We start from the raw sequence: 23,527 nt of genomic DNA on the forward strand, positions 1-23,527 counted from the left end.
ACGTGATTCAGTCAGAAATCATCCTTTAGGCTTTTAATCATCTGTGCAACATGTTTCTCAGATCTTGGTGATTTTTAGTGAGAGTCTATGACAGATGGCCAATTTCATGTTGTAGGGGACCTGAAATAAATCATTACCCTTGTTTCTGCCAGTTTTACAGTTCAACCTTTCAGATGTTGGAAGTAAATCTATTTCAATACAAAATTTTAACTTCCCTGCTTTGATTCTCAATCAAATATCTAATATTTATATTTTATAGTTCCTGTAAATTTCCTCATGATGATTCAATTATTCAAACAAGAAATTAATCCTCACAGTGCCATATTTCCTTATTGTGTGGCTAATTTTTATTCCTACATAAAAGGAATTGATGATCAGTTGGGATGGTTTAAACCATTGTGAAAATGACACATACTTTTGATGGCAAAGACTAAAAGTAGTGTGTAGAGTGTATCAGGCTTAAAAGCCAGGAGAACTGGAAAGCCTACTGTTTCACCCATTCCTTCAACAAACGTCTGTTGAAATCCTTCTCTGTGCCTAATATTGCTGTAGCTGCTAAGGGAGGGGAATAAAATTTCAATTTTCATGGAACTTATAGTAAGTGTGTAGCATGTCACATGGAATAAAGTGTGCTATGACAAAGGCAGATGCTGTCTTACATTTTATTCACTTCTTAAGTGCATTTGAGTAAGTCCTATTCCCTCTCCTTTCCCTTCTCCTTTTCTTCTTCCTTCTTCTTTGTCTTTTATTTCTTATTATTGGTTCAAATTATAAAAGCTGGATAATACAGAATTTCACTAGGTAACAAGGTATTACAAAGAGTTTGTACAAAAGAATATTAATGACAAAAAGACAGAGAAATCATTAATTTTAACTCTCCATGGTTGAAACTATATATAGTGCTATAAATTATTTGAAATTAGTAGTAGAGAAACCTCCTTATAACCCCACACTGCAGAAATCCAAAAGGAATCACTTTTGTTGCTGTAACTAACTAATGTGAACTTTATGACAATAACATTCATTCTGAAACTGCTTCTCTCCTGATATCCACTCTAAATCTATTTTGGAGAAAGCGTCATAAGCAAGGAAAGAGAAAAGTATACAACCTCTTCTGCAATAACGACTATTCTTGGAAAGTACCTGTTTACAGATCAAGCCAGACCTATAATTTTCCAAGCTTCCTTGGGGCTCTGTTTTCTGCCCCTTTCCCTGTTCTTGGCACCTGCTTTCTGTCAAGGGAAGCAGCTCCTGGCAGAGACCCTGGACTCCAGGGAGGTTGTGCAGTAATCACAGTTGCCATCACTGTGAGGCCAGGCACAAAAAAGACACAGCTCCATCCCCGATCTTGACTTCTCATAGGTTGTGCCAGGAAATGTAGAACATTCAGTATCTTGCATAAGGTTCTGTAAATTCCAGTTCAGCAGAGCATTTTTCAGAAAGAAATCTGACCAAAGTGGTTCAGGGAAAAGCAAGTCAACTTTAAAAGCCATCAGTTCCATTTGTACTTGATAAAGCTCTTGTATTTCTTCACCATAGTTTCCCTATATTCCTGAAGAATTTATAACAGCCTCTGTGGAACTGCCCATTACATGTATTATATATGATATATAAAGGGCTGTTGCATTAAAGATATAAAAGGAGACAAAGGATCAGAACATTACTAAGTGTAATGAGATTCAATTAGGTAGAAGGGCCAAGAATGAAGAAGTTAAAGTAAGACAAGATGTCCTGAGAAGTAAAACTGGGGAATAATTTGGTTTCGATTGGAAACATTCTTTCATTTCGGGTATTAAAAATTGTTGAACAAAAGCCTGATATTCAGTTTGTATCTCCTTATTCATAATAGCAACACCAAGGGGTGGATTTGGGGAATTCTTTATACCCTCAGTAATTTCCATCAATATCCCCAGCTGCCTCACACAGAAAGAAAAGAAATTTATACATATATATGATTTTATATACTTTAATATTATGTATATGTTTATATTATATAAATTATAAGTGTATAATACAGATCATATTCTATAAATTATACATGAAGCAGTTTTAGGGAATCTTGTTAATGTATCCTAAATAGAAACTTCACATGTATTTCAGAACACTTAGCATCTCCTTCCAAGCAGATTGTTTTGTGTTTAACTTTTACAGAAATTCTGGAATATCTCTTGATTCAATGACAAAAGTTACAAAAAGAGTTCTTTCTAATTGCTAGGATGTATTTGCATTTTGCCATCATTGGAAATATGCCCTTACCAAGAATTCCTTCCAAAGTAAAGTCAGAGGTAAAAGCCTTTGTTTGTTATTTTTTTCTGAGCTATCAGAGTGTACTTATAAAAATCTCATATCAAATGATGTAGTGCCATGTCTATTAGTAATCATGTGCCTGTCTTTTGCTTCCCTCCCTCTGAGTGTAGCATAAGGAAAATAGAAGTTCTCGGTGATGCTGGCAGAGTGAATAGATTACATCCATGTTGGTATGAGAGTCTGGTAGGTACCAGAGTTTAGGCTGAGATGTTTTTGTTTGCAATGGAGGTAACGAATACTCTAACTGGGTTCTAATGCCATTGTGGCTAACATCAAATTAAAGAGAAGCTAGGCAAGTTGCCTAATTGAAATGTAACTGCCTCCTTGGCAAAATGAATGCCAAAAATAAAAGGGAAGAAATGAAGAAATGGCAAATGCTGCAAGAGTGCTAAATACATTGTTCTGGGGAGATCTATGGCCACAGAAGCTTTTCCTGGATACACATTTTCCAAGACCTTCTTAGGTTTTTGTCCAGAGTTCCTTGTAAGCCAGATGAGGAGGGAGAACATTCAGGGCAAATGTCTCCTACTGTTTTACTATTCCCATATCTAATTTTTACAAAGAATGTAGCCAAAGCCTATATTATCCTGTAAGTCTCTTTATTAGGTTCCGTCACCTGCAATATGGAGACAGCTCTTTGGGAGAAGGGACTGTATATAAATAGCAATTTTGCATTAGCCTAGAGGGTACCTTGCATTGGCACATAGTATTTAATAAATGGTGTTGGATATTTATGCCACTGATATATTTTTCTAAAACCAAGAGTAAAAGCAATAAGGATATGCCACATCTCTGTACTTAGGCTAATAGTCTGTCATGAAAAGAGCTTGTCAAGCCTAATTTTTAAAGGTAATAAAACCAAAATTGTAATTTTAAATGAGTTTTAATTTATAAATTACTAAAAAATTACTTAAGGTCACTTTTTAAAAATTCTGCCAAAAGGTCTCTGAAACATTTAATACTGGTACAAGGAAACTTAAATGTCAAAAGAAAAAAAGTAGAGATGCCGCTTGTACTACAAAGAATTTACAGATTCCACTGAGTGCTTGTTTGTTGGTTCTACCAATTCTGAATAGAGAAATCACATAGTGACTATCTGAGTGGTGGAAATGACTCTGTGAAGGGAGCCTTATCCTTATTTTATAAGTGATGCTACTCAGAAGTAAAGAGTGCACACAAATGAAGTTAAAATATTATATACATACACACACATATATGCTTATGGGTAGAGTTGTTTCACTTACCTTGTTTGCCTAAGGAACTCTTTATGCACTCTCCCTTGGAACCATCTATGTGACATTTAGATAACTAGAATATCCATGGAAAGAGAAAAACAATTTGGATGTTAATAAAACTCTTCTATGAAGAACAAACCCTTTACCAGACAGGGGATGGCAGATCCTCCATCTGGAAACTTAAACACATCAGGAAAAGGGCTCAGCTGTTTGATATCAAGCATAAGGAAAGGGTGTTATGTTTTACAGTTCACCGGAGGATTTAGCCTACCTCTATGAGAAGTTGAATAGTCTCATATTTAACTGCGATAAAAATTATAAAAACGGAAAGGGATGGATAGTCATGGTCTCATTATTCTAGAACACAGCTGGACAGAATTGTGGGAGAAACATTAAGAATAGCAGAAAAGTTATGCTGTCTATTAGCATTCATCATATGGTATTTCCTTCTGACATTTCTAGTCTATGTTTCAAAGACATCGGTTCAGTCCTGCCCACATTGTGCTTGGGCTTTAACCCAGAGCCAGCTTCTGGTGCTTGCTCTTATTGGTGCTAAATTGACTCTGATCTACTCTCTCATTAAGCCACCCCTTATTTCATGACCATGACCATTGGCCAAGAGAAACAGGGGAAAATATGACGTGTTTAGGGATTACACCGGATCTGTGTATCAATCTTCACAAATACCAGTAGTCCACTGAAACTCAGCCTACTCTTCTGATTTTCACGAAGTTGCCCTGGTGATAATGCATCTGAAGTCAGGGAGGATCAGAGTCCGGGGACTTGCAGTGCCCTCTGCAAGCTGCGTGCTCTCTGTTGTGTGCCAGTTCTCAATTCCAGTCTGATTCCTGTTTTTTTCCATGTCTAACAACTTGCAAGTCTGGATGATATTGAAGAATAACTATTATCACAACTTTGTTTTCTGTAATTCCGTGGTGGTGGAGTTTCATTTACTCTGAGTCCAGAGGGAAAAAACTTAAATAAATCCAGATACAATTCACATTTCTATGAAGAAAATATACTTTATCCCCAGTACCTTTCTAGTTTTATCTAATGAATGATAAAGATTTTTCAAGAAAAATCACGGTCAATTTTAGAAATTAGAATTAAGCCACCATCCCATCTACAAAGGACAATAATATTAATAGGCTTAAGAGGGAAAGCTATTAAAACCCAACATGGAGGGAATTCTGCCTTCCACCTGTAATATGTGCCTGCCAAATAATACTTCCCTCATCCAAGTGCCAGGAAACTCTGGTTTGGAAGATAGGAGGATGGGAATTAAATTTTCCTTAGATAAAACTATGAAACAGTTTGTCTAAATTTCACGGCTACACTTAGAATCTCTAAGCCCAACTGGATCCTTTATCTTATTCTATCTCACTGGAGCCTTGCTTTCCAAGAAAGGGTTAAAACCTTCAAACATATGTTATTCATAATTAAAGTACATTTAGTTTTTTTTGGCTTGAGATAATTAGGTGTTTTTAACTGACTAATCATTCAATTGTCTCAGTCACACTGGAACTTTTCCTGATCAAACAATTGAAGATAAAGCCAAGCCACTATTTCAAACTCTCCTTTCTTCTAATCTTTTTCCCGCTATTTTTGATAATACTGTGCAAGATCATTAGATTTTATGCATTTACTTGATTTACTATCTGCCTTTCTTCAAAAGAATGCACGCTCCAGGAAGGAGTGTTTTTTTCTTTTGTGACCTGCTGTATCCACAGGATTTTGAAAAATGTCTATCAAATTGAGCTACTCATAGATCTCTGTGGAATGAGTGAATGAATAAATGAACCAGAAGGTAAAATCATTCAGATTACAAATGTTCACTCAGTAATGCCAGGATGCTAAGTAGGACAAAACTGTTGTGTTTGTCCTACTTAGTCCCTGAAAACAACCACCTCAGCCAGGTAGTTAACTTCACCTAGAATGGGGAGGAAGACAGAGATGTTGGTGGGGAAGGTTCCCGTAAATTTTGGCTACATTTTGAAACTTACATAGGGTGGAATCACATGGCAGAACTGGACCACAGAACTATGGTTTTATTTTTATTTTTTCTTCTATTTCAGTATAGATAACAATAAGGTAATCAGACAAAGTACAGTGTACAGTTAAACAGTATATTGCCAAATATGCTGTACAATATATTGCTGTATTCGCTGATAGGAAGAAATACAATGCAAAACTGTATCATTACTGAACAAATGCAAAATCCTGAGCCTGCTTGACAGGGACACTAATTCTTTTTTAAAAGATTAAGATCTGTGGAAACATGGATAATTAGAGCATCAAATTTATAAAGCACACGTTCATTATGTTGTAGTTTTCCCCCTAAGTCTTTAGTCTAAATATAGATGTTGTCTTTTGGGCTGAATCACGAATTACAAAGCTTTAGCCCAGGGAAGACAGCAGAGGCTGAGTGAAAGCACATCACAGGCTTGACATAGATGGAGCACTCTGTCTCTCTGCGCCAAGCCTTTGTGTTTTTACTTATCTTACCTGGTACTATGCAGTCATCCTTCTTCAAGTAACCAGCCACAATCAATGTGACCACATATGGTATGTTAAACAATTGCCTTATTTTACATGGACACTCTGAATACATACTGGCTTACCAGAGCCTCATGCCATTCCTAATCCAAGAATGTAGATGACAAAGTTTGTCTGTTGGGGCTTATACGGTGGTTTTTAATGACAATATAATTATCCAGATATGTCAAGTTTTGATACATTAATCCCCAGCTTCCTCACTGTCATCTGAGAGAACTAGGCAGTCATGATAGCACTTAGCAAGGACCTACATGCATGGAGTTTTGCGCACCTACACACAGCATTCATACTACAGCAATGGGTGCTGTTGGTGATGCAGAAGAGTACAGAGGTCTGGTTATTTTAGCTAAACTTTCTTCCCCATCTCCAACTAGACATCAGAACCAGGCTTCATTATTGCAAAGTCCTGGGAAAACTAACCATGAGATGACTGTTGGTCATTCACTTCAGTCCATCTCTGGGTTCTTTACATTGTGAAGTACATGTAAAGAACATGTACTTCTTTATTCAACACACAGCTATCACCCATTAATTGAATAGATACTATGCTTAAGATACAAATACAGGAAATATCCTGATCTCTACCCATAAGTAGCTGACTAATGAATTGGGAGAAAAGATGTATAAATATATCCCCTAATTTTAAGGAAGAAAGGGGGGAAAAAAGACAAACATATCCTTGTAATACAAAAGATTACAATATAACAGATAATTAAATATATCCTTATAGTGCAAGGCAATACGAGCAAGACAAGTGTTCTGGGTTAATGAGAGGGAACAACAAAGGGAATCTCATTCTCAAGGGAGAAATCAATAATATTTTTAAAAGGATTTGATGTTAAACTATCTATAAGGCTAAATGGTATCTTCATAGGCAGATTAGAGAGTAATACATTTCAAACTGCAAAACACACAAAAAAGCACAATCAGGTAAAAGTTTGGCATGTTTGTAGCGGGTGGTTTTTAGGTGAGGATGAGGAGAATGTCAGGAACTGAAGTTGGACTATCATGGCAATAGACCACACATGAAAAGAGTATCAGTTTTTCAAAAATGTTTAATGAGCACATACTCTACACCAGGCAGGGGATTTGTGCTTATCTGGTGCCCCACTATGTTTCACTTCTCTGTGGTAGACCTAATTTATGATTCAATTATCATTTAAAAAGGAAAGATTAGCACAAAATAAAGGCACCAGTGATTGCTATTTTCATTTAATGACATTTGGAAAGTTTGGGCCAGTACAATCAGGGGAGGAAAAAAAGGGGGAAATGTGAGATAAACAATAGGGAGGAAAATATATTAGTCTGCCTTTCATTGTTCTAAAATAAGATGTCAGTTCTCTCGCAAGGACAAAAAGCAAACACCGCATGTTCTCACTCATAGATAGGAATTGAACAATGAGAACACATGGACACAGGAAGGAGAATATCACACTCTGGGGACTGTTGTGGGGTGGTGGGGGGGGAGGGATAGCATTAGGAGATATACCTAATGCTAAATGATGAGTTTATGGGTGCAGCACACCAGCATGGCACATGTATACATATGTAACTAACCTGCACATTGTGCACATGTACCCTAAAACTTAAAGTATAATTAAAAAAAAAAAAGATGTCAGTTCTCATCTCCAGAGCAACTACAAATGAAATGATGTGAAAATATAGTAAAATAAATAACAAAGGAATTAAAGTAGTTCACTAGAAAATATCTATTTAACCAAAAGAAGAGAAAAATGGAAAAACCGAGTAGAAAAAAAGATAAGACATATAGAAAAATGTATAGCAAAAGGCAGAAAGAAGTTCTTTATTAGTAATTACATTAGATATATATCTATTAATATTAGATTCTTTAATAGGCAGAGATTGGCAGAATGAATTACAAAACAATATTCAACTATATGCTGTCTGTAAGAGTCTAATTTTAGTTCAAAATCACAAAGAGATTGAAAGTCAAAGGATGGAAAAGGGTATTTCACGCTAACAATAACCAAAAAAAGAAAAAAAGAGATAGAGTTGCCAGGCGCAGTGGCTCATGCCTGTAATCCCAGCACTTTGGGAGGCCGAAGCAGGCAGATCACCTGAGGTCAGGAGTTTCAGACCAGCTGGCCAACATGGTGAAACCCTGTCTCTACTAAAGATACAAAAATCAGTTGGGCGTGGTGGTGGATGCCTGTACCAGCTACTTGGGAGGCTGAGGCAGGAGAGTCGCTTCAAACTGGGAGGCAAAAGTTGAAGTTGCAGTGAGCCAAGACCATGCCATTGCACTCCAGCCTGGGCAACAACAGCTAAACTCCATCTAAAAAAAAAAAAAAAAAGAAAAGAAAAGAAATTGAGTGACTATACTAATATCAGAAAAAGTAGACTTTAAGACAAAAATTGTTATGAGAGACAAAGTGACATTATGTAATGATAAAAGGATAATCCATCAAGAAGATATCACAAATATAAACATCTGCACTGAACATCAGAACCTCAAGATACATGAAGTAAAACTGACAGAATTGAAGAGATAAATGACAGTTCCAATGAGAGTTGGAAACTTGTACCCCATTTTCATTAATGTGAAGAACAACTAGACAGAAGATCAACAAGAAAATAGGTTACTTGAATAGTATTGTATATCTACTAGACCTAAACACATCTACAGATCACTTCAGAAAGGACAGCAGAATGTGTGTTCTAATAATATGCACATGAAACATTTTCTAGCATACACCATATGTTAGGCCACAAAACAAGTTAGGATAAACCTAAATAGATTGAAATCATTCAGAGTATACTCTCCAATCACAAAGAACCTAAATTAAAAGGCAATAACAGAATGAAATTTGAAAAATTTACAAATATGTGAACATTACACCAAACTCCTAGATAACCAGTGGGGCAAAGAAGAAATCACAAGGGAAATTAGAACATATTTTGAGATAAATGAAAATGACAACATAACACACTAAAACTTATAGAACACAGCAAAAGCAATGCTCAGCTGGACATTAAGAATTTTAAAAGTCTACCTTAAAAAATAAAAAAAACTCAAACAACAACCTGTCTACCTTAAAACTAGAAAAAGAAGAGCAAACTAAATTCAAAGCAATGACAGAGAAGAAATATTAGCTCAAGATGACAGCATCGAGAAACAGAATAGATAATAGAAAATCAGAAAGAATAAAAAAAACCAAAAGTGGTTATCTGAGGAAAAAAAAAAGGGGGGCCCCCCAAATGGTAGTCATGTCCTCTGTTTCACTCTTGATTGTAGTAATTTGAGGTTTTTTTTGTTTTGTTTTTTGTTTTTTTTTTGTCAGTGTAGTTAATGGTTTGTCAGCTTTGTCCTTGGGTTGAGATCTAGGTATTTTGGTACTAAAGGAAATAATTGTTTTCCTCTCAAATAAAACCTGATTCAGAAGCCTTGGTAAATATGCTTGACACAGTGTTTCTTAAACGGTGCTAGTTTTTAAATAAAGGACTAGTTTTAAGAAAATTTTGCCAAGTATGTTGTGGATCAGTACTTCTGTAAAGTAAAATAAAAGTAAATGAGTAGACAAATGAAATGGAAAGCATTGGAAATACCACCAAATCTTTCATTATTACATCCAACAGACATAGAACTACCCTGTGAAATTGTTGTAAAATTTTCTAAACATTTACTCTCAATTTTTTTTAACCTCATTGTGGACTAGTGCACACACAGGCCAGAAGCCAGCACTTAAGAGTTGCACTGGTCTGGTAGCATTGCCATTTTTTTCTTTACAAATTCATATTTTTTCAATTATGCAATCAGAGCATAGATGAAATTGCCCTTTAGACTAATGCAGAACACAACTTTTAAGAGAACTAGCCTTTATCCCTTCTCTGGAGTAAGGGAAGAGTTGAAGGCTTTGTTTCCAAAGCTGAATATAAGACAATAATTAGAAAAAGAACTCGTTAAAAATAAAAAGCAGAGTTGGTGGCATTGTCAGTCTCATGAAAATAGTTTCAAGTGTTTTACACTGAGTATATAATTAAAAGTTTATTGCCAATGATATTTTCTAATCACCTTACACTATAGTTGACTTAAAGTCTTTTCTATAAATCCAGTGCTTGGACTTCGTCAAAAAATAGCTTTTCTCCATTTCTTTCTTTTTTTCCTCCCCTGTGAATGGCCTGTACTTTCCTATTTCTACACCTTGCATTTTGTTGTTGTTGTTGTTGAAAACTGGACATGTTGAATATTATAATGTGGTAACTCTATAAATTAGATTTTCCCTTCCTTCAGGTTTGCTGTTATTGATTGAGGGCTGAAGTCATTTATTTGTTTAGTGACTTTTGCAAACTATTTTTGCAAAAGCTGTATTCTTTGTCATGCACAGTCACTGAAGCCTCTGTTCTGTGACCTCAGATGTCAGCCGGTAACCCAACAGCTGACAGAGATTTTCTTAAGTGCCTGGAGGAAAACGATACTAACCAACCAATCAGCCAGCCAACCAAAAGAAATCTGTCTCCCTGTCTGCAGATTGCTTCTGACTTGTGGCACGTCTTCAACCCTAATCCAGGCTACATACACCTCTGCTTTATGCTTCACTTCCTGCTTGCATGGAACTCACAGACTAGCCAGAGGTGCAAGCTGATGCTCTTCTCAGGTATTTTCTGAGCATACATCTGGCCCTGACTATGTGCATTGCATTCTGGCTTCCCTGGTGTACATAGTAACCCTTCAAATACCTTATTCCCCCAAGAATTTTCCTCCTCAACCTCCTTCCCAGCCTGTTGAGTCTGTCTGATACTTACCCGATCTGCCATTGTTTGCCCCAGGCAACTGTGGATGTTGCCATGTTTGGAAAGCTGCTCCAGCTACTCCAGAGGATAAACTTTCCTTTGTCCCATTCAGGCTGTGCTAGTCCTTCAGGGAATATCCAGAAAGGTCAAAATTTACAACCAAAACTTTTGGAAAATAAGATCTACATTGCTCCCCTTCACCCCAGCAACTTTCACCAGTAATGTCAGCTGCTGTCCATCCAGCCACTCCTGAACTGGAGAATGAGGGATGATAGACAGGTAAGCAGAAATGCCACAGTGACACTCAGCAGTCTTTTTCCTTTTTTTGTCTTTATTAAAAACTCACCTGTAAGTTTTTGTTTAGATTTAAGAGTTCAAGAAAAGTTGATTCTGTAAGATTTTCCAGCTTAATGGTTGGTTCAGTTAAGGCCCTGATTCTTCTAGTTTCCAACTCCACCATTTTCTATGACATCACCATTCAATTCAACAAAGGGAGAATAGACGTTTCAATAGGTGATGCTGGGGCATCTGGATATCCACACGCAAAAAATATGAAGCTGAACCTTATTTTATGCAAAATACAAAAATTGGCTCAAACTTGAAGGCCTCATGTAAGAACTAAAACTATACAATTCTTAGAAGGAAACATAGGAGTAAATCTTTGGGACCATAAATTTGGCATTGAGTTTTTAGCTTTGACACAATAAGCACAAACAACAAAAGAAAAAGTATACAAATTGGGGCTTAAAAATATGAAACACTTTTGTGTTTAAATGGGTGCTATCAGAAAAAAGAAAGACAACTCACAGAATGGGAGAAGATATTTTCAGATCAAGCATCTTATGAGGGACTTGTATATAGAATATATAAAAACTCTTAGAAATCAGTAACAAAGACAAATAACTATTAAAAATTGAGCTAATGATCTATATAGATAGTCTTCAAGGAAAATATACAAATGGCCAATAAGATATAAATGATGCATGAAAGATGCTCAATGCTTTTAGTCATTAGGAAAATGCAAATAAAAACCACAAGATACCGTATTATAATTTCCATTGTAATTATAAGATGAGTATAATAATGACTATAATAAAAAGGCCCGAAATAGAAAATGTTGGTGAGAATGTGGAGAAATTGTAATTCTCAGACATTGCTTGTGGAATATAAAATGATGGAGCCACTTTGAAAAACAGTCTGGCAGGTCCTCAGAAAGTTAGACATACAGTTACCGTTTTACACACCAATACCACTCATAGGCATATACCCGAGAGAATTGAAAACATATGTCCACACAAAAACTTAGACGCAAATGTTTTTAGCAGCATTATTCATAGTAGCCAAAAGGTGAAATAACCTGAATTTCCATCAAGTAATTAAAAGATAAACAAAATGTGATTTTCTATACAATGAAATATCATTTGAACATAAATAAGAGTGATAAAGTTGAAATTGGCCCAATTTTCCCATAGGACTGAGACTTGAGAAATACACATTTGTTTTATGTAAGTTCCTTTCTCAAGAAACCAACCATCAGGGCTCCCAGATAGTAGCAAGGAATTGAGCCTTCCCAGGTCACAACATCCAGACAATGAAATGCACCTGCTGCCTACTGACCAACTCTTTTTCTTACCTCTTCCTAATTCTTTGCTATATAAACCACTAACTTAAGTCAGTTTTGGAGATGTGTTTGAGACTGGTCTCCAGTCTCCCAGCTGACATCACCCGCATTAAAGCCTTTCTTCCTTGCCAATACTCATTGTCTCAGTGATTGGCTTTCTGTGAGGCGAGCAGCTGGACCTAGGCCAAACCCCTGGCATTTGGCAACACAGTGATACGTGCTACAATACAGATGAACCTTGAAAACATAATGCTAAGTGAAAGAAGCCAGTCACAAAGACTTCATATTATATGACTTCATGTATATAAAATGTCTGGAAAAAGCAAATCTCTAAAGACAAAGTCAATCAGTGGTTGCCAAGCTTCGATGAGAAGAGGGAATATGGTACAGTGCAAGCTAAAGTTGTACAGGACTTTGTTTTATGACCAGGAAAATATTCAGATGGCTGCACAATTCTATGAACACACTAAAAACCAGTGAATTGTATACTTTAAGTGGGTGAATTGTACACTATATGAATTATATCTCAATAAAGCTGTTACAAAAAATATACTATAAGCCATTCAATAAATTAGAAAACCGTGAATCCATATTGATAGAAATGAAGGAGTGGATCAATTCACAGTTTGATGAGGAGCAGAGCATTTCATAATCTCAAAGTACCTTCACAGAACCAATTTAGAAAACTCATCTCTAAGATTCTGTTCCTTGTAAATCACTTCCAGTATCCAAATCTCTACCAGTCAGATCAGGGTTCTCCAAAGAAACACAACTAAAGGAATAGATATATAATTAATTAATAGTTACTAATATATTATACATATATATTAAGAGATTTATTTCAAGGAATTGGATCATTAGATTGTGTGGGCTGGGAAGTACAGAACACACAGAGAAGGTCACCGGGATGGAAATTCAGGCAGGAGTCGATAAGTCCTGAGGCTGAATTTCTTCTTCCTCAGTTTTGCTCTAAAAGGCTTTCTCCTGATTGAATGAGTCCCACCCACACTAGTGAGGTAATCTCCTTAAAGTCAACTGACTTTAGATGTTAACCACATCTATGAAATACCTTCACAGCAACACCTAGATTAGTATTTGATTAAATACCTAGGTACTATAGCCTAGCCACATTGACACATGAAACTAACCTACTACAAAATGCTTATTGATTATAGAGAAAGGAAGTTACTTTACAATGGACCCTGGCAGATCTCACATCATCAGTAAAGGTGCACATAAAAAAACGTGTACCACCTGATAGAATACAATAACAAACATACTTAACATCATTTCTCTGATATCCCTGCTCAATATGAATAAACTAAAAATGATTAGATAAAGCATCAGTAAAACTCCTGTTGAAACATATTCCACCAATAAATGGCCTTTAAGCTTCAAAAGTGCCAAGGTCATGAAAGTGAGGTAATATGCCTAACTTTCCAATGTGACTTGGCAAGTCTATGTTTACAGCCTTGACAAATAGAGGAGGCATCATTGTGATTATGTAAGTAGACTCTAAGGAATCATATTCTTTCAGGACAACAGTTCAGATTTCTATTTACAAACAAGAGACAGATGATTGGCACTTGCAATTTAACTCTTTGAAGGTAGAGAATTCCTTCGCCAAATGTCATTATGTAGGGTGTGCTGTGGGTCACTACCAGATGCTCTTTGAAGTGTCTTTCCATTCCTATGTAGCACAAATGCTACTCATTCACAGCTCTATAATTATTGACTTTATATCTTGTTCTATTACTTGTGACATGCTCATAAGATGTATTTCCTAAATATTAAAGATTTAAGTTGTGCAAGTTTGAAACTTTAATAGAACAAATTCAAACTTGTATCTATGAAGCAATTGTGCTTCTATGTCCTCTCTTGAGTTACAAAGGACATGATGTTGACATGCCAGGGGTGATTGCAGGTGTGGGAACCCAAATGTTGAATTGTGTTACATGTAAAGATCATCTTCCATGTGCATTGCTATAGGGACCTATACATGTTGATAACTTACCTAACAAAAGATAAATTTACCTAAATTATCTTGAAATTGGCTACTCACTCAGGTTAAATTGAATGGTAAACAGATTACATTATTAGTGGACAAATTATGGGCTGAACAAATAAATGAGAACAAATGCTTTTGTAATGACTTATATGCCAAAAGACTATAGGAACACTGTAAGTTAAAAAGCTTCTGATGTAAAAACTCAGGCTAGTTCCGGTGCCTATTATATTCTCAAAAAGAGCAAGAAACTGGTGTGCAAAACAGAACATAAAGAGATGCTCGCCCCATGGCATGCCTTCACGGGTTTACCAGCATTCTTCTGATATTACCTTCTCCTCCAGTTATGAAACTGCTTCTTTATCTGCTTCGTCCTCCTCTACCTTCTCCCATTCCTCAAACTGTTTTGTAATTTCAGTTTCTGAAAGGTTACAATTCGCCATCAAGTAAGTATGCTTCTCTGAGTAAGCATTTGAAAAAATGTAATCAGCCCTAATTAGGAGGTTCTAAGTCAGGATTCTTGGTACACAACTCCCCATTAAAGCTAATCTGAGTAGTTGATGGCTCACAGAAGGGATTCTAAAGTTGTTGCTGATTTTAAAAATGCATAAGTTTATTTATTCCTTATCAGTTGATCCATTCCATCCAACCTCCCAAGAGAAGCCTCTGCAAAGGATAAGGTGTCAGAGTAATAAATGATAATGTGCGAGCTCTTTTTCGTGGACCCTTCAGTCACATTTAACACTGAAGTGCAATTAATACATCTTTAATATGACTATATATATCACTAAATTAGAGCAGCTGTTAGATATGAGTAAATCGTGCATTCTCTTGAGGCTTGTATTCATTCTCAAAATGTCAAGATGTACTCAGTAGTGAGCAGAGTAACTAAGCTTCAAATAAGTTGGACAGAGTGCTCTTAAGAATAAAGAGTTTAAATATAAAAGAGTTGAAATATCGACATTGTTTTGACTAAAACCTTTGCAAAAACAGGAAAACAAACTTGAAAATACTGGATAACCATATAAAGCATGGAAATGGTATTAATTAAAGAATGCCTTGAGAATTTATTAATATTAGTGGGATAAAGTTAAAGATGAATTGAAGGTGAGCAATATTTTCTTCTCAGTCCTGTTTTGTGAATATTAATATAGAATTCATTATCACTGATAATTTCTCTTCACAAATGTTCATTTTTGACAAATTAATGTCTAAATTAATCTAATAATTAATTTTTAATTAGACCAAATAGCAGGATAAATCTTCACAGTGGAAAACCTTGGAGATAATACTGAAAATATTGTCAAATTAGTAATATAGCATATTTATCTTTCATAAACAAAAATGTTATATATTTAATGTATTTTCAGTCTTAATAGCCCTTAAGTTATTCTACGGGGAGAGTAAATTAACTAGAATTTTATTTGGAGGGATGTAGTCTGATAAATTTAATTATTCATATGCATATGCAAATCTACTCTTCTATATTGCTAACTTTTAGAATATTGATAATTAAAAATAGCTCGTCTTCATCTGGCTATGTTATATAGCCAGATAAAGGTGGGATACTGACCAAAAAATCCATAAATTTCAAAGATTAAAATAGTCCCTTAAAACTGTTTCATCACTTTTAATCAAAGTGACATATAAAATTTCCCTGCATTTACTGTAATATTTCCTGCGTAATAAAATAAGCCAGATTTCTACTTGATCTTCTAGTCTATAGAGCTAGATATAGCCTCAGCCTTTAGTTTAGAGATATTGGCATCCAATTCAAAAGTCTGTAGCTTGTTTGTGTTCTACTTCACCCTTGTGGGTATAGCTAAATGTGCACAATCCTGCTATTTGTACACAACCCGTTCCCCTCTTCTAACATATAGAGTCCTAATGTCCTTAGGGCTATCTGGTGTTGTGCCAACCTACAAAATCAGGATGTATTCTCAACCAAAACTTGGTTTGGCTATGAAAACGGGAGATGCCACATGAACACCAAGAGGGTATAAAAACATTTATTAATGAAGAGTTTTGTGGGGAAAAAGCAAGGCACTCTTCCTAAGCGGGTCTGAAACTGGCTTAAGAGAGGAGGGTTTTTATTGTGGAAGGTGGGAAGGGCTGGTGTGAGAGTTCCTGCACATGGGTGGACAGGGGGTTGTAAAGTTTGTCTCTCACAGGTGCTAATGGAGGGGGCGCCCAGGCTTTCTTATCAACTTTCCCAGATGTGGTGCAGAAGATGAAAGAAGAGGGGTGAGGCTTAAAAGCAATTAGCAGTCAAACACAAAAATAAGGAGTCAGCCTTATTTCTATTACCTATAGAAGTGGCGGCATTCCTTTAGTGGTATCTTGGGGACTCCAGGGTGTCCAATGTTGGACACTACACAGATGTGAAAATTTCTATTTATTTTCTCTACACAAACAAACCTTTCCCCATGCAGATCCACTGTGTAACAGTGGATAGTAGTGGGTCCGTTAACTCTTCTCCACGAGGAAGCTATATAGTTGTTCCCTTCTCACTGAACAACAGTACACTGGTTTATGAATTTAGTTAAATCAATAAGGGATACTGTGAATGAAGATATATTGAAGAATTGTATAAGACCAGCAAAGAACCAGTTTTGGCTCAAGCCTTAGCAGTGCCCCCCATTCCCACTATGTACAATAATTTAATAAATACTATTTCAGATGTGCATATGATGAGCTTGAATGCTACTATCTTAACTCCTTGTAATCATCACATAACTTTCAAATTGTTTCCCTTTTTCTCCTAGCTTTGCCTCCATTAATAGAATGGCATAAGTTTCAATTATGGACTTGACTGCTATGGATACCACTGTTTCCTAACATGTGGCTTTTCCAGGGACTCCACGTCTAACCTAAACCAATACAGTAAGGTCTTCTTGCTCCATATTTCCTAAATTTTAAAGCAATCACAATTTATCAGAGTTGAAGTCTCTTTGATATTATAAATAAAATGAATTAGGCAAAACATTATCTGTAGTCATATTCTATAATAAAAATGTAAATCATGTTAATCAGAGACATTTGCTCAATTCTAGAATTGCTCTTTCTATAATTCATCTCCCCTAAGTACTTTTCATTAATGCATCTCCTCATGTAAATTGAAAATTATGGAGTAAATAACGAGATACTACAACCCAGGTACAGACTTAAGATGATCCTTTTTGTGCATAATTCAGCCATGCTATAGATTATTTGCAATCATTTGCAAAGGATAATTATTCATAAATGTGGTCCATGGGCACCCCCCGCTGCAATTAATTTAACATGAGTGTGTCCCTGGCCTCAGAAGTTCTCTGCTGGTCATTTAAATGGGGTGTTTGTATGCCCCTCAAAGATAGATGTATAATTTAATGTGTATTAAATATGATTACAGTTGTTTCTACGAAAAGAATTTCCCTACTAGCTGAGTTTTCCCATTTTTATAGTGAAGATACTACTCAGTTTATCAGCACATTTTCAAGCAAAAATCAACAAATTCTATAACATTAGTCAAATAATCACACAAACTATTTGCTTTCCTAACAATATTTTAAAACAGCTGGTCATGTGGCCTCTCCACCCATGGGTTATCCTAGAATCATAGAGCAGGAAGAGATTCTGAGAGAAGATTGGTGCAATCCCCCATCCCTCAGGAAGGGCTGCAACTAAATCATCCCAGACAGAAGCACATTTGCCCTAATTTTGATGAGCTCCAGAGACAGAGCTCTTGAGACTTCCTATTCTGAATAGAGAGAAATCCTTTCTTACAGCTAAACAATCCCTCTCATTAGAGCCAAACTCCATTTATCTGTGTCTGGCTTTTGTTTGCGTTGGAGAAGGGCCCCTCTAACAATGTTTATATCATGTACTCTTTCCACATGAACTTACTTATTTTTTAATTAAGTATTTTAAGAGACAGGACCTTGCCATCTTGACCAGGCTGTTCCTGAACTCTTGGCTTCAAACTCTCTGCCCGCCTCAGTCTCCCGAGTAGCTGGGATTATTAGTGACTGGTTCTACAAGAATTTGAATCAATTTTGTCCTCATGGATGTTGTTTCCAAACCTTTAAAAACACCTTTAAACGCTTTTAAACCTCTGTGATGACCCTCTCATCTTTCTAGAACGTATCTCCATTCCTCTTCAGTTCCGTAATCTAGAAATATATATCATTTTCCAGCAGGGCTCTAACCAGTGATGGGGAGGGTGAAGATCTATATCTTAGATGACATTTCTTTCTCCATGTAGGCATTTTTTGTTTTCATATGGTTTGGTCATATACAGACTATTTGAAAGGTGCTTTCTTGAAACTTTGTAATATAAATTCTTGAGATTTAAGACATGTCTATACTCATTTTCTACCTTCTTAGCACATTAGCAATGTATGACCCCCATGTGTACATTTTCACTACTGATTGTATTACATGATGAACATTTTTTATTATGTAAGTGAGAAAAACATTTCTACATATAAACTTGGCAGTGTAAAGGTGCCATTTTGTGAAAATTACCCAAACACACATCAGCAGTTTTTTACAAATCTAAGGTAGTGGGACAGCTAATGTATATGAATAAGCTAATTTAAACTTCTTCCCTTTCGTTGTGATAAAATGTACATAACATAAAATTTATTACTCTAATCATTTAAGTTTATAGTTCAGGGGCATTAATTATATTCACATTGTTGTGCAACCACCTCCACAATCTATATTTGGAACTTTTTCATCATCCCAAACTGAAACTCTGAACCCATTAAACAATAACTCCTCATTTCCTCTCCCCTAGTTTCTGATAACCACTATTCTACTTTTTGTTTCTATGGATTTCACTATTCTAGGTACCTCATCTAAACAGAATCATATCCTATTTGTTCTCTTTGGTCTGTCTTATTTCACTCAGCATAATGTCTTCAAGGTTTCTCCTTTATCTTTTGTTCCAGATTTGAAAATGATACACCAGGAGATGCAGTGTGAATAAAAGAATACTGAAAAGGGAATTTTTGAATTCCTCAGGATATATAACTAGTCTGGGAAGGTTTCCAGAATTAGGCCTATCTGCAGAGAGCTATGCTAATTATGACATAAAAGAACAGGTCTGTGGCTTGTGTTTTGAGATTCAAAGGCTAAATTCATATCAAGTTTCTGACTAATTGAAAGCTCAGACAGTAATTTTGGAAACAGCTTCCTGGAAATGAAAATATTAAATGCAGAATAATCTTGAAAAGTTTTTTTTTTAAAGTTACAGATCACGGGTTAGACCTGAAAATAGGCCCATTATCAGAATCCCACGCAGGCAGGTGGAAGCTGATCAGTCAGAGACACCCACAGCAATGTGGAGTTTTTCATGCCTTCCATGAAGACATTCACTTCCATCACCAAGTGTAGAAGATTTCTGTTTGTCTCCTTGGACATCTCCTTGAGAGTGTCTGTTCATGACACCAGGCACATGGTAGGTGACTCCCACTAGGGTGACATGCATGAATCATAGGTGTGGTCGTGTAGATTCTAATCTGCAGAGAAAATAAAATGTGGAGTGACAGGTGGCTCCTTGTTGATGTGAATATTTTTGTTTTGTTTTGTTTTTCATAATGACACCTTTCTAAGAATCTGAACATTGAATCTGATCCTTCTGAGAGGACACTACACCACTAGAGGGAATCAAACAGAAGATACAAAATTTCTGCTCTCAGTTCTGTAAGTGAATCATCTAGAGAACTTCAGCAAGTCAGCTTACGTCTTTGTCTCTTCCTAGACATTTTGTAATGCTAGCGATGTTTTACTTTTTCTGTCTGTAATGTGTTAACACTGCAGCAGCCTTAACTACAAGGGTATTGGAACCTCTCCAAGGGAAGAAATGTTGAATTCAACTTATTTTTTTTCCATGCAAAAATCCTACTGTTTATATGATCTATTCAGGAATGATGGTCTACGTGAAGTATTATGACTGAGACTCTAAGAGGAACACTTTCCACATCATACTTTGAGGTTGAAATTAAGTATTCGTATTGGAAACTGTAAATAATCCTAGAGCTGACCTGCTTAAATCTCAGGAGAGCTGTGGTCCAAGCATGTTAGGCTGTTTCCAAATCCCAAAGCTAGTAAGCATTGAGATTAAGAATATCAGTTCCTGACTGCTAGAAAAGTTAAAAGGTAATTTTTAAAATTAGTCTGCCTATGAATATAGTACTAGCTTGTGCTATTAATATAAGTAGCTAGTGCTACTAAAAATAATGTATTTAAAGTGGTAACTCATGGAATAGAGCTGAGAATAAGCCAATAATCAGAATTAAACACAGGTTAGGGAAACATTACCTGAGGTTATATAGGTGAAGTTTCATGAATAACTCAAAAGCATGGCTAAAACTGTTTAATGTTTAATTTTCTCTTTCTGCTTTTTTTTTCTTCTTCTTCTTTTTAGACAGAGTCTCGCTCTGTCACCAGGCTGGAGTGCAATGGTACAATCTCAGCTCACTGCAACCTCCTCCTCCTGAGTTCAAGTGATTCTCCTGCCTCAGCCTCCCAAGTAACTGGGATTACAGGCACGTGCCACCACACCTGGCTAATTTTTTTTGTATTTTTAGTGAAGATGGGGTTTCACTGTGTTAGCCAGGATGGTCTCAATCCCCTGACCTCGTGAACCACCCACCTCAGCCTCCCAAAGTGCTGGGATTACAAGCCTGAGCCACCGCGCCCGGTCCTCTCTTTCTGCTTTTAATTGTGAACATTGTATAGTGACTGTTTAAAAAGTAGATTAAATTCATGTGTACTGAAATGTACAGATTTTTAGCATACAATTTGATGTTTTGATGAATTTACACACCAGGGTAACCACTATTCCTGAGAGGATGGGATATTTTCATTACCTCAGAATGTTCCTTCATGCTCTCTTCCCATTAAGTCCCTATTCCCTTTAGGCAAAAACTTCTAATTTTTATCTTCATAAGTTAATTCATTTTACCTGTTCTTGAGTTATACATAAATGGAATCATAGAATATGAATTTTATATCTGTTTGTTCCATACAACATAATATTTTGGGGGTTTATCCTGTTGCAACATTGCTATGGTTTGAATGGGTCCCCTCCAAAATTCAAGTGTTGAAACAATGGTCATTGTGATAGTATTAAGAGATGGGGCCTTTAGGAGGTAATTAGGTCATGAGGTTAATTCCTTATAAGGACTATAAGGGTCCTTATAAAAAAGGCTTCACACGGTATTTCTTTGGTGCTCTTACCCTTTTGCCTTTCATCACGTGAGGACACAGTGTTCTTCCCTCCAACTGTGAAGCAGAGAGCAGCCTGTGCCAGACAACTAAAGCTGCCAGTGCCTTGTCCTTGGATGCCCAGCCTCCAGAACAGTGAGAGATACATTTCTGCTCTTTATAAATTACCTGGTGTCAGGTATTTTGTTATAGCAGCCTGAGTGGACTAAGACAAATGTATATTATATAGTTCATTATTTCTTACTGAATAGATTTCAGTGTGTGAATTTGTCTTCTCCATTCTCAAGATAATTGACTTTTGCTTCCTATATAAGTCTAGGATCTATATCAGACTTTAAAAACTTTGACATGATTTTAAATATATAGAAAAATGTTATATAGCACAAAGAAATCTCATATTTTTAAATCAAATTCAGCAATTGTAGAGAAAAGGGAACTCTTGCACACTCTTGGTAGGAAGGTAAAAACTAGCACAGTCATTATGAAAAACAGTATGGAGGTTCCTCAAAATACGAAAAATAGAACTATCATATGATCCAGAAAGCCCACTCATGAGTGCATCTGTAGAGGAAATGAAATTAGTATGTTGGAGAGATATCTGCTCTCCCATGTTAATTGCAGCACTCTTCGCAGTAACCAGAATATGGAATCAACCTTTCATCAGTGGATGAAAGGATAAAGAAAATGTGTTATATATACACAGAGGAATACTACTCAGCCTTTAAAAAAAGGCTTGTCATTTGAGACAAGATGGATGAACCTGGAGGACATCATGTTAATGAAATAAGCCAGGCATACAAAGATCTCACTTAAATGTAGAATCTGACAAAGTTGATCTCATAGAAGCAGAGAGTACAAAGATGGTGATCAGGGGTTGAGAGTGGGGAAGTTGGGGAGATGTTGGTCAAAGGGTATGAAATTCCAGTTAGATAGGAGGAATAAGGTCAAGAGATTATTGTACAACACGGTGACTATAGCTAATAACATATTGTATTCTTGAAAATCTCTAAGAGAGTAGATTTTAAGTATTGTCTGCTCAAAAAACGGTAACTATGTGAGGTAATACGCAGTTAATTCGCTTGATTTAGCCATTCTATGATCTATACGTATTTCAAAATACGCTGTACACAATAAATACATACAATTTTTGTCAATTAAAAATAATTAATCAATTTAGGAAATTCAACAATTGTTTGCATTTTGTTTTATTTGTTTTAATGTTTCTGTCTTCTCTGCGTATATACATGTACATATGTATATGTGTATCAAGGATAGAAACTATATGTACATACATTTATACAAATATAGTATTTGTGTACCAATACATGTATAAACATATGTGCATACATATATAAACACATATGTATAGACTTAAAGATTTTTAAAAATCTATAAGTTTGTAATCTTAAAGTCTTTAAGCCTATATGTCTGTGGATATGTATGTGCACACAAAAATAGGATGAAATGTATGTATATACATATATGCATATGTTTATACATATCTTAGGATTTTTAAGAGAAACAGAACAAATAGAATATATATAGATATACAAGAGAAGTTTGATTATGAAAATTGGCCCATGCAATTATAGAGGCCAAGAAGTCTTACATGATAAATTGTATTTCATAATTTAAAGCTTTTTCTCATTAAAGGCACTATTAATAAAAGGAAATAAAAGCCACGAATGGGAGAAAATATTTGCAAAAGAGTATAGGTGATAATAAACTTGTATCTACAATAAAGAAAGAACATGAAATTCTTGCAAATCAATAATAGAAGACAAAACACACAATTAAAAAATAGGTTAAAGATTTGGACAGACACTTCACCAAAAA

At 35.8% G+C, this 23,527-nt stretch overlaps 1 long non-coding RNA gene across 13 annotated transcripts in view; it reads left to right on the plus strand.

Annotated features, from left to right (window-relative positions):
- Positions 1-23,527, plus strand: part of LOC129061021 (uncharacterized) — a 162,344-nt gene that overhangs the window by 124,298 nt on the left and 14,519 nt on the right. For 5 of the 13 annotated variants that reach the window (XR_008527970.2, XR_010141151.1, XR_010141154.1 and 2 more), the window contains 9 exons: positions 2,152-2,285; positions 2,418-2,490; positions 10,588-10,714; positions 10,963-11,129; positions 15,470-15,583; positions 17,242-17,359; positions 19,710-19,919; positions 20,075-20,164; positions 20,889-21,826. This is a non-coding gene — a long non-coding RNA (uncharacterized LOC129061021). Of the gene's footprint in view, positions 1-2,151; positions 2,286-2,417; positions 2,491-10,587; positions 10,715-10,962; positions 11,130-15,469; positions 15,584-17,241; positions 17,360-19,410; positions 19,564-19,709; positions 19,920-20,074; positions 20,165-20,888; positions 21,827-23,527 lie in introns of all 13 variants that reach the window. The other 8 variants (XR_010141152.1, XR_010141148.1, XR_010141155.1 and 5 more) reach the window with 6 other exon arrangements.

Source organism: Pongo abelii, chromosome 7 (assembly GCF_028885655.2).
Source record: "Pongo abelii isolate AG06213 chromosome 7, NHGRI_mPonAbe1-v2.0_pri, whole genome shotgun sequence".
NCBI lineage: Eukaryota > Metazoa > Chordata > Mammalia > Primates > Hominidae > Pongo > Pongo abelii.